General features: G+C 44.6%; 1 protein-coding gene across 1 annotated transcript in view; it reads right to left on the minus strand.

Moving 5' to 3' along the window:
• LOC145980796 (cytochrome c oxidase assembly factor 6 homolog) overlaps nucleotides 1-12,001 on the minus strand; it is an 81,463-nt gene that overhangs the window by 54,867 nt on the left and 14,595 nt on the right. Inside the window, exon 2 of the mRNA XM_083113882.1 lies at nucleotides 8,049-8,415. The gene's annotated coding sequence lies outside the window, so the exon portion shown is untranslated. The remainder of the gene's footprint in view (nucleotides 1-8,048; nucleotides 8,416-12,001) is intronic.

Raw genomic sequence — 12,001 nt, forward strand, 5'->3', positions numbered from 1 at the left:
CCTGGAGGTATGCTCGCTAGATAGGTAGAGTGGGATTATTTCCGTACCTTTCCTGGCTGCTATGCATTTGCAGCTTTGGTGCGAGTCATAACTTCTGAACCTGCCAATCAACATGTGAGCTGCTGACGTCATTTCAACGCAACGCCTATTGCTAAAGTTATACATTGCTGGTAGGTCGCTAGACAAGTGTAGTAATCTCGAGACGTTCCCAAAATAATCTCCATATCTGGAGGGTAAAGGTAACCGAAACGTGGTGCTGATCACATCACCTACAGTATGGTCGAGATAGAGAATGCGTGGGGCCTTACGCTAACCCCATTTATGTGTCTTCATACCACGATAGCGTAGTGCTAACGATGTCTCCTTGTATACTGCGTTTGTTACAACCTGTCCCGGTTCCCGCGCTAGCTGATCGCTGGCTTTTCTCGGTGCTGGGGAAATTCAAAGCCAGGCAGCCAATTAAAATGCGCAACGTGGCAACAGCGTCTACGTAAGCGCCTCTCTTGTGGCTTCCATTCGCTCCTCGCTGTCCAGCAGACGATTTTTTCCTAGTTTCTCATTGGCACCGAAACTGTCGAGCGATCCCTAGCGCGGGAAACGGGACAGGATCTAACAAACGCGGTATAGTCAAGGGAGTCCTATAGGTGGTACATAACGTTACGGATCCCAATTTAAATATTAGCCCAATTTAAATTTTAGGCGCAATTCCGATTTGCCTACGTGAATAAAGTGAACTTTCAACGACGTTTGGAAAAACACGCGGTTGTCTTTCCTTTGTTTTTCTACATTCCAATGTACACTCAGGATTAAATTATCGTTGGTATGATTGATTGATTGAATTGGTATATTTTACTTAGCTTTTCTGCCACTTTAGGCGAAGATAACCACTTCAAAGCGCAAGACGTTTTTTCTATCTACGATCATGCGTGTCTCCCCATATCGAAGATTCTGAATAAATCGCCGAAGTAAAGTGTGTACACAGTAGAGATGGCCAAATCCGAATACAATTTTATTTGGATATCGGATAATTTTCTATCCGGATATTCTCAATTATCCGAGATCCAAATGTGTGCATTATCCTGACAATTTTAACGTTTTCCCGTTTTACGGACTATCCACAGATTCTCTTATTCGTCATGTTTGTACTTCACTGCACGGATTTTCTACAAATCCTTCATCAAGTCCGTTCTATCCGAATTATCCGCTGTGTCCGAAACGGATAATTTGTAATCCGAATAACCGTTATCCGCTTTTGTGGCGATCCCTAACACACTACACATTACATCTACCAGAGTTGCAAAGAGTTCCAAATCCTATAACTGTTACGAAGGCACATTTCTTAAACCGGGAGTTGCGAGGAAAAAACAATAGCAAACGCTCTCAGGAAACATCCTTCAGCGGTTGTGAATGACAGATTATCAGCAAGAGACCAGGGGCTAAATTTAGCCTCCATTCTGTGGGTCGCTGCAGCGAGTCGGCATGGCTGCAGGAACCAAGGTCAACCGAATTCGGCAGCTCAACGGAAACATCGTTGGAGATGTCCCTTCAACTGCCAATAATCAGTGATGCCAACTCTATCATAACGATGCTAAACTTTGCACAATTTGAACTCCATTGTCATCCTCTGACATAACGGTACGTAATCTGCAATGTCACCACTTAATCAGCTAACATGTTTCAAATGCCGCTGCAGGGACAAGCTTTACCTACCACACTACGGTGCATTCTCTTCTCGCCATTGTTTCTGTATCCTCCCCAATTTAACTTGCGAGGCGGATTTCATGGCAAAAAAACGGTAGGATGGTGAAAATTACAAATAAAACCAGTGTGCCCTTATGGGAGCGACCAAATTTGTTTTAAGAGCACTCTATGCTCAGAAAAGGCTCATTAGGACTGGTTCTACAGTTTAAAATGGGGATCTCAACTTCTGCGCAATGTGCCTTCATCGGGAATCGAACCCAGGCCGCTTTGGCTAGAAGGCAACAGCGTTAGCATCTATACTATTGTGAAGCAAATCTTGTAACACTTTGAACAGCCTGACAAACTTTACAGGCGGATATTCGTTGGGCATTAGGGTCACAACTGGTTTCAATTGCATCAACATTCGAAGCTAAGAGCTGCTGGAAACATTCGCATCTGAAATCACACACCCAGAGAAATGAACCCGAATCTCCCACGTAACAGTCAGACACCCAACCGACTGGCCCACCGCGGCTCTGTAAATAGTCAAATTATTATTAATAAAGAAAACCGCGATGGTCTAGTGTCGGCCTCTGTGGCGGAGTGGTTAGCACAGCGCGCTGCAATGCCAGAGGTCCCGGGTTCGAATCCCGGATAGGACATGGATGTTTGTGTTTGTATGTAATGAGAAAAACCGAGAAAATAGTAATATTGATATGAGTGAAAGTAGATAAAATGCGTGAATGACGGGGAATACTACCGCATAGGGGTATTCCTTTTTAAAAGAAAAAAAAGTCGGTAGGACGTCTGACTGGCACGCGGAAGACTCGGGTTCGATTCCCGGTGTGGGTGATGTAAAGTCAGATATTTTCCGGCCTTGTTCCTGTATAGCGGCTCTGGAGATAATCCAACCTCAAATCAATGAATTCCTGGGGACAACCACAAATGACCGATATCGAGAATGTGTGGGGACGTATCCCCACATCCCCTAAATGCGCCTTCGTGGCACGGGAAACTTTTCCTCACTTTTATTATTAATAAAGAACTAATACTTAAGTAAGTAAACAATATAAGTTTAATAAAGCAAAGGAGCTTTGTTCATTAGAATTGACCACGACTCGAATTCACAACGCTAGGCCACCGAAGCGACAGTTGTGTACCACAATTTTCCCGCAAACTTATGTTCACAAACATCCCCATCACGGTCTTGTACACACAAAGGGACTGTCATATCATATCAGGAATCGTCAAAATAAACCATAGAGCCAACTGGCTCTTGTCAAGCTGCGTTTCTTGCGACGTCAAATTTGCTGAGAGCCTCGTGACGAAGTTAGACTGCAAATCTTTGCTTTGACTACGAGCGACTTGGAAGAGTCTGCTTCTAGCCTCCGCTCCTTTGTAGACCCACTCGAAGGCTGGCGTCGACGTTGATGAATGCTCTCCACAAATGAATGACGAAGATGAATCTCAAGCATCCGCTACCATGTCAAATGAAGCCCGCTGAAAACTGTCACGGTATTCTTTTAGATGTTCCAACTGGATATACAGGGTGATTCAGAATTCCTATTACACACATCTAGGGGCTGTAGAGGGGACTTAGTCGATCAAGTTATGATAAGGAAACCTTGTCTGGAAACGTACCGTTTTGGAACTACACAGATGACAAGATCACATAATTTCACATCTCCCGCTTTACCTGCGTCACTACAAGAGCTGCTCGATGTGGCGACCTTGAAGTTCGTTGCAAACAGTGTACCTCCGAAGGATGTTTGCATGCACACGTTCAAAAATACCTGGTGTGCGCTGAATCGTGTCTGCTGCAGCGAGAACTCGGGCAACCAGGTATTCCTCCGACACTACAGGAGTCTCATAAACAAGACTCTTCATGTTGCCCCATACGATAAAGTCAAGAGGAGTTAGATCCGGCGATCGTGGTGGCCAAGACTTGGTCCACCGCGACCTATCCACCTGTCACGGTATGTTTGATTGAAATATTGTCGGACGTCATGGGAAAAGTGTGCTGGTGCGCCATCATGTTGGAACACATGTGCTGTGTAAACAGAGGACGTTGGAAGCAGCACACATGACATCCGGTGACTGAAGACGTTGCCCTCCGTCAATTGGCGTTGCCTACCGTGAAGCGGGAGATGTGAAAGTATGTGATCTTGTCATCTGTGTAATACCAAAACGGCACGTTTCCGGACAAGGGTTCCTTATTAAAACTTGATCTACTAAATCCCCTCTACAACCATAGAAGTGTGTAATAGGAACTCTGAAGCACCCTGCATACAGGGTTCCACACATTTTAGTAAATCATATTCTGACTTTTTCAGGTGTTCCAGACAATTTGAAATTACATTAACATGCTGATAGTCAAGTTTTAAGTGTCCTTGCTACACAACAATATTAAGGTTACTGAACACTGTTCAAAATAATATAACAAAAATAATATAACAAAAATAAACTGGTTAAACATTTTTTATACACTCTGTTCTGGGATTCTCTGGAGCGAGATAACGAAAACAAGTCTCTGCGCAAGTAGTAACTCGAGAGTGCTCGACCAATGAACACGTGAGAGGGGAAGTGAGGGCATGCATGGAGGGGAAAACACTTCAGCCGTTTGCAGCAGCGTGCACTGGTTTGCTACGTCCTCCTCTCTACCGTTATGAGCAGCCTTGCACCACAGATTCCCGAGACGGAGTGTAGAAAATACCAGAGACGCAGTGGTCCAGTGGGTAGGGTGTCAAACTGCCATCGGGAGATCCGGGGTCCATTCTCTGGTAATTTCAAGTGAGAATTTTCCCAGTAACATCCCTTCATCGGTTTCTGGGGTCAACTCTGGTGGATAAAAGTAGGCGGAGCGGGGTGCTTATCTGTTCGGCATCACATGGCCGAGATTGTGAACGTGTGGAGCCATACCTTCACGGCATGTGGCTGCTTCTTTAATATTCCTTTTTTCGATTTTTTTAGTAGTCATTTTGGTCCATTGAATTATGTGCGAAATGAATTGAGTTGGTGATTTAAGTTCACTTTATGCACAGAAAGGCTAATCGGGAATGGACGTACAGTTTAAAGTGGGATCCGGACCACTATGTGCCTCCACCGGGAATCGAACCCGGGACTCCTTGATTATAATGCGACGACGCTACCACTATGCCATCGGAGAGGTCTATATGCGCGAAATGAATTCATACCCATGACTCAAAATCCTCCCAGTGTAGAATGCAAGCAAATATGGTATCATCCGCTACCTCTTCATCAGAAAATAGTAACATAAATGGAGCAAAAAGTCGTATAGAATCCGAGGGGCGCTACTTCGATCCCCACCACCGGTAAGAAGAAAAACGTTCACCTGAAGACGTGAGAAGAGGTGGTGTCTCGGAAAGTAATATTGGAATCTAAACAGGTTGTAGAACCCCTAAAAACTGGATAATGTCCGATTAACCAAGCACGCTAAGTTTGAAAATTTCAGGAACATCAAAATTGCTTTATTATGAATCTTATTCGGACACGGATTGATTGCCTGAATTAGGTTATGTTACGTTGCTTTTCTTCCACTCTAGGCCAATCGCGACTATGATGTTGAATGGCGATTAGATGAAACTGATAAAAGGACAATTACAACACACATATGAGGGCCCAACATGTCCCACTGGGGCTTGTACAGACTGCAAGTTCACTCGCCAGAGCCTCGTTAATCTGCAAAATACAGTGTAGGGCGAGACAGACGTTGAAAATGTCAACTGGCTGTTTACGAGAAAGCTGTTATTAAAGTATTCACACAATATTCAGAGCCCGCAGTAACAATTGAAATAACAGCTACCCAGCTATCCAAAAGGTCATAGCACTGGTCATGACATTAATTAAAACCGACCCTGTCTAAACACAAAGAGTAGATGCTCCCCAACTGCGAACCCCCTGAACACACACGCAACCCAAACAACAGTGCTGCAATGTTGGCTGCTTGCATATTAGGGGTTATCAGGCAGGCCTTCTGCACCTCAATACAGGATGAATCTAAACAAATCTGCTAGGGAGCTTACAGATCGAGGCGACAAACGGCAAACGCTACAGTCCACACCCAAGCGGCAAGTGATACGAAAACATTCACCGCGCATGCGCGAACAACAGACCGGAACGACATGAAAACGGCCCAGCCTGAGCGAAACGAGCAGCTGTCGTGTCTCTTCGGTTCGCTTCCAAGCGACACGTGTCGCCTCGGCCTGAAACTTTCAATAAGGAAGCTTTTAGATGAAGCGACATGGGGTGTTTCACACCGAAGTGACAAGCGACACGGGTCCCATCCCTAAAACATACACACGGGTTTCCCAATGGCGTTGTGTAACGCTGTCGCTTTATAATCAAGGTGTCCCAGGTTCGATATCCGGCGGAGGCACATGGCATACTGATTCGGACCTCACTTTAAACTGTACGCCAAATTCCGATTAGCCTATCTGTGCATAAAGTGGACTTCAAAACGATCACACACACACACACGCATGCACACACTTTAGGCACGGTACATTGGCGATTAACTTGTCACAGTATCGTTGAGTCTCGTTAAGGAGCGCCGATCTCGAGGACGGAGTGGTTATCACAGTGCGCTACGACGCCAGGGGTCCAGTGCTCGAATCCTGGTCCCGGCCTGGGAATGGGCATTCTTTTGTGAGCATCCCTTCATCAATTCCATTATATCACTCCTCATCTTCGCGAATAGCCTGAAGTTGCAGAGAAGCTAAGTAAAATAAACCAAATCAATTAAGCTCGTTAAGGATAGCGCAAGTCTCGTTCGTGCCAGTGTCTCGGTTTCTAAAACGAGCCGGAGTCCCGAAACATTTGTTACACATTTTGGTTTACAATTAAGTTAGGCAACACAATGAATCTTTCTGTGTATAAATCTTATGTTTGAATAAGTTGTATATAATAAGGAAATTTTGATTTCAGCAAAAGTTCCACATACCTTACATTCTAGTTTAATAAAGAGTACAGTGAGAAGAATCTTATCGCATGGTCGGTCTCGTAAAGCACCAAAGATTTGACCTTGATCTTGAAATTCAAAATAAGACAGACTTATGCCAGTTACAGGGATGAAAGGACGCCAAGACGGCCTTTTAAAAATCGGGAGAACGACACAGACCTCGATACGCAGAGCATTGCAACATGCTGTGGTGGCACAGAGTTATAAAGCCACACGCGTTTACAATCTTGCGCACCTGTGGACGTGATGTGATCAGCACCACACTCCAGACAACTTTAGCCCCCAGGTATCCATTTATTCGAGGTTGGGCGAACCTCAGGGCCGTTCCATGGAGGGACGTTGCTGGAAAATTCCAATCTGAAATCATCCATCCCGGGAAATGAACCTGGATTCCCCTCGTGGAAGTCGAACTCTGCAGACTTTACAATGAAAAAAAAAACTTCAGTAAGCGTCTAATACAGATATACCATCAAGATATCCACCTGATAGGAGTGGTGTTTGACGTAGTAGCAAAGCTAATACATTAGTATCCTTTGTCAACCTGTTCGACGTGGTTGCATACATTCGATTTTTTTTTTAGATGTGGTGTTAATAAGTAAAAAAAAAACTATCATTAATTACCTCTATTCGTTTGAAAAGTTCGTGGGGTAACACGTTACATATATTCCTTATGGTATACAGGGTGCTTCCATGACAATGAATAAAACTGGCAGGGTGGATTGATACCCAAGTATCAATATTAGATAAGGAAACCCAGTCCTGAAACAAGTCATTAAACAGTTATGAGCCAAAACTAGTTGGAGCTGCCAATGACAGTGGAATAAGACAGCACTTTAAGACGAAAACGTTACAGTAGTTGTACAAAATGGTGACCCCAAGCTCTGTCGCGCCCACCCCAACATCCCTGGAGTTGTTCTGACGATATTCTCCTAAATCTCACTCTCTCACGGTTGTCCAGTAGACAACACTTTTGACATGACCCCACAAGGATAAAGCGAGCGGGGTGAGATCAGGCGAACGAGCTGGCCAAGGATCAGGTGGTCACGAGCAACATATGCAAAGTGAGCTGGGGCCCCATCACGATACACTGTAAAAATGTTCTCATTAAACATACAAGCCGCACCTTTCAGTGATCTTATTCCACTGTCACAGGCAGCCCCAACACGTTTTGGCTTGTAACTTTTTAATGGTGTGTTTCCGGACTGGGGCTCCTTATCTTGTATTGGTATTCGAGTCCGTCTCCATCCACCCTGCCAGTTTGATTCAAGGTCACGGAACCACCCTGTATATTTTTAGACTTGTGAACGAGACAGACCTCTTCAGACACTTCCAGGGCTCGTCTCGTATCGATACAATCCCTCGTTAGCTGAACTGAAACAAATGTACTCACCTCGTATTTCCGTTATCTTCAAATCCTATTCTCGAGATGGGAACGTGCTTGTGTGAAGACACGAACTGTTGAACGAACTTCCCGCGAACACAGCAACAACACACAACATGAACAGTCGGAATGGCACAGAGTTATCTCATATCTTAACTGTGTCCTCACCACGTGGCTATCTTCACTTTTATCAGAAACGCCGATGCAAGGGTCTCCATTTCATCACACCCACAAGCGGGAACTAACAGCTTCCGATGGATCTCTTCTTCCGTCCAATCCCAGTGTTTCGGGGGCGGCGCCGATCGCTGACGCAATCGAGTCCAGACCAATCTCCGTTCGCCTGGCAGCCTCGCAGCTGTGGCCCGTTCGACGTCACCTGCAGAAGACAGGAAAGAAGAAAAATTGGTCATTTCGGGTGACACCGAACATGCGAAATCTGGCAATGATTCCCGAACCTCACCTACACCTACACCTAAAGAGCATAACAAGATACTAATATAACATCAGCACGGCCAGATTTAGAGAACTGCGTCTTTGACACTTGGTAGTATCTATCGACAAGAATAAAAACAGGACCTCCCGATGGCGTAGTGGTAACGTCGTCGCTTATAATCAAGGGATGCCGGGTTCGATACCCGGTGGCACAGTGGTTCGGATCCCTCTTTAGACTGTAGGTCCAATCCCTATTAGACTTGCTGTGCAAGTGGACTTAACAAATAAAAAAAATAAAAGCAGAAAATTATTAGTATTAATTTGGTATTATTCATTCTAATTTCTGAGGTGGTCTGGTCGGTAGGGCGTCTGACTGCCACGCGGGAGACCAGGGTTCGATTCTTGAGTTGCTGTTTTTTAAGTCCACTTTATGCACAGTAAGGCTAATCGGGACTGGACCTACAGTTTAAAGTGGGATCCGAACCACTTGTGCCTCCACCGGGTATCGAACCCGGGACCCCTTGATTACAAGGCAATGACGCTACCACTGCGCCATGGGGGAGGCCCAGAGGGTTCGATTCTGAGGTTGGAATTGTTCCGCCCTTGTCCCCGCATATAGCGGCTCTGGGGTTCACGCAGCCTCAAATCAATGGGTACCTTGTGGTAACGCTGGGAGGTAAAGGTGGCCGAAGCGTGGTGCTGATCATACCAGCTCCAGAATGGCCGAGATCTAGAATGTGTGGTACCCTACCTCCACATTCCCTAAATGTGACTTCATGTAATGGAGAACTTCACCTTTTTACCTCGCCGATGGTGTAGTGGTAACGTCGTTGCCTTGTACTCAAGAGGTCCCGGGTTCGATATCTGGTGAAAGCACATGGCACATTGATTCGGATCCCGCTTCAAGTTATAGGTCCAGTCCCGATTACCCTTTTAGTGCATAATGTGGACTTAACGAATAAAAACAAAATTATTAGGATTAATTTGATATTATTCATTCTAATTTGAGTGTGTACATTTTAAGTCGATTTTTCTATCTTTGTGGGGACATCATGGCTACCGGTGGTGTATTTGAGAGGCGACTACGGGGACTATGACCCTTACGGTCCAGATCTTGGGACATGAAATTGCTGAGACGAAACTACGGTTGGCAACGCTGCATTCCGTCGGTAGCAGACTGAAAGTGTCGGTGGTTACGGGTTGTTAGTTTTTCCAGTGATTTATAGCGGGCCCTCATTTACAGCGAGAACTTCCAACTGGAACTGTACAAGACGAGTCTGGATTTTGTGTATGCATGATGGAGGGAGAGGGTAAATCCACATGAAGTAGTTGAACACAGGTTCCTCGGCCATTTTTAGGAAATCTGTTTTCTTCAACTGTTATAAAAAAAATATTTTCCGACCTACAAGGTTAAATTTCTGGGAAAAGAAAGGCTACAGTCCAATTTGAAAAATAAGTGTACTTTCTGGTCAAGCTGAATGTTCCAAATGGTGGTTAGAGTAAATGTTCAAAATGTTGGCCTTCAGCTTCGATACATTTCTGAGCAAGGGTTACGTGAGAGTGGTGTAAGTGCTAGTAGTGTGCTACGCATTCTGAAGAAAGGCAAGTTGCGTGTGTACATTCCAAGGCTAGTGCAACAGCTAAGGCCGTGTCCCAAAGGTGCAAGACCGTACTTGAAGTGAGCATCCTTCGAGTATGGTCTTGGAGTGCGGTCTTCAAGTCGTGGACTGGAAGTACAGGTCTTTCGAATTGCACTTCGACTGCAGCGCCAAATACGATCAGTAGATAAAACTGAGTACTCGTTGTTTTCCTCGCCATTTAAACACTTGTTTTTCACCATAGAAATCACATAGCATTTTCAAATGTTGGTACATATACATTTCCACACATTAGAAGCACTTTAACCAACAACTTGCTGACCCATAACGTATATTTAACCTGTCTTGCTGGCTATCTATCTCCGCGATTTTAAACAAACGAACAACGAGTGTGGTAATCACGTGACCGAGTCAGCTTCCATGTGCACTGCGAGCTATGCACTTGCGTACTCCTGTTCTTGGCGCTTTCGAACTGTACTAGGTGACGTCACTTCCGCCAAAACCATCCTTCAAGTACGTACTTCGTACCTTTCGGACAGAGCCTAAGTGACGACGACCCAGATCGCAGGGTACAACTTTGTGAATGGGTTCAGGAGATGGTTACATGCGAACCGGGATTTATGGGTAGCAGTGTTTGGTCGGATGAAGCACAATTCAAACTTAATGGAACTGTCAATAGGCATAATTGTGTGGGTTTTATTACCAACAAGATGGCGCCCCGCTGCACTATCATAGGGATGTGCGAGCATGCCTGGATCAAAATGTACCAGGCCAGTGGTACGATGCAGGGGACCAATCGAGTTTCCTGCACGCTCTCCAGATCTTACACCGCTCGATTTTTCGTATGGGGCACAGTAAAAGATGAGGTGTGCCGTCGTAAACCACGTAACGTGGACATACTTTGGGATGAGATTCAAGCGGCGTGTGCAGAAATCCCATTGGACACATTGGTGCGAAGTACGGAATCAGTCGCGACTCGTCGAAGCTGAAGGCCAACACTTTGAACATTTACTTAACCACCATTTGGAACATTCAGTTTGAGCAGAAAGTACACTTGTTTTTCAAATTGGACTGTAGCCTTTCTTTTCCCAGAAATTTAACCTTGTAGGTTGGAAAATAAATTTTCTATGACAGATGAAAGTGTGAATACATTTTTTTTGACGCACCATATATATATATATATATATATATATATATATATATATATATATATATATATATATATATATATAGAGAGAGAGAGAGAGAGAGAGAGAGAGAGATTATTTTGGTCGCATATGGTTTGGAAAATGCAGCTATGCTTCTATCAAGACCAGAGCCATATTAACCAGTAGGCTGTAGCCTAGGGCGTAGGATTTGTGGGGGGGGGGGGGGGGGCGCAAAATCGTATGAGGCGAAAGAGAACGTCAACAAAGAGAAAAAACAAGCCTTCCTTCCTACCGTTACTTTCTAAAGTAAGAGAGAGGTTAAAGCAGGCAGAGAGGGGGGAGGGAGAGAGAGAGAGAGAGAGAGAGAGAGATAGAGAGAGAGAGAGAGAGAGAGAGAGAGAGAGAGAGGGGGGGGAGAGATATGGAAAGAAAAAGGAGATAATGATTCTCCCTTCCATGTTCTATTTTGCCTCGCTCGCGTTCTTGTTCTATTTTCTCTCTTTTTCTCTTCTTTCCTCTCTTTGTTTTTCTATTTTCTCTCCTGTTTCCTACTTTCCTCTCTTCTTTCTCCTACTTTTCTCTTTCTCTTCGTTTATCTTTCATTTCCTCTCCTCTCTCTCCTACTTTCCTCTCTCTTCGTTGATCTATTTTCTTTCTCTTCCCTTCTTTTCCCTACTTTCTTCTCTCTCTTTGTTGTTCTATTTTCTTTCATTTCTTCTTTTTCCTACTTTCTTCTCTCTCTCTTCGTTGATCTATTTTCTTTCTCTTCTTTTCCCTACTTTCT

This window comes from Lepisma saccharinum, chromosome 28 (genome assembly GCF_977018435.1).
Source record: "Lepisma saccharinum chromosome 28, izLepSacc3.1, whole genome shotgun sequence".
NCBI classification, from domain to species: Eukaryota; Metazoa; Arthropoda; class Insecta; order Zygentoma; family Lepismatidae; genus Lepisma; species Lepisma saccharinum.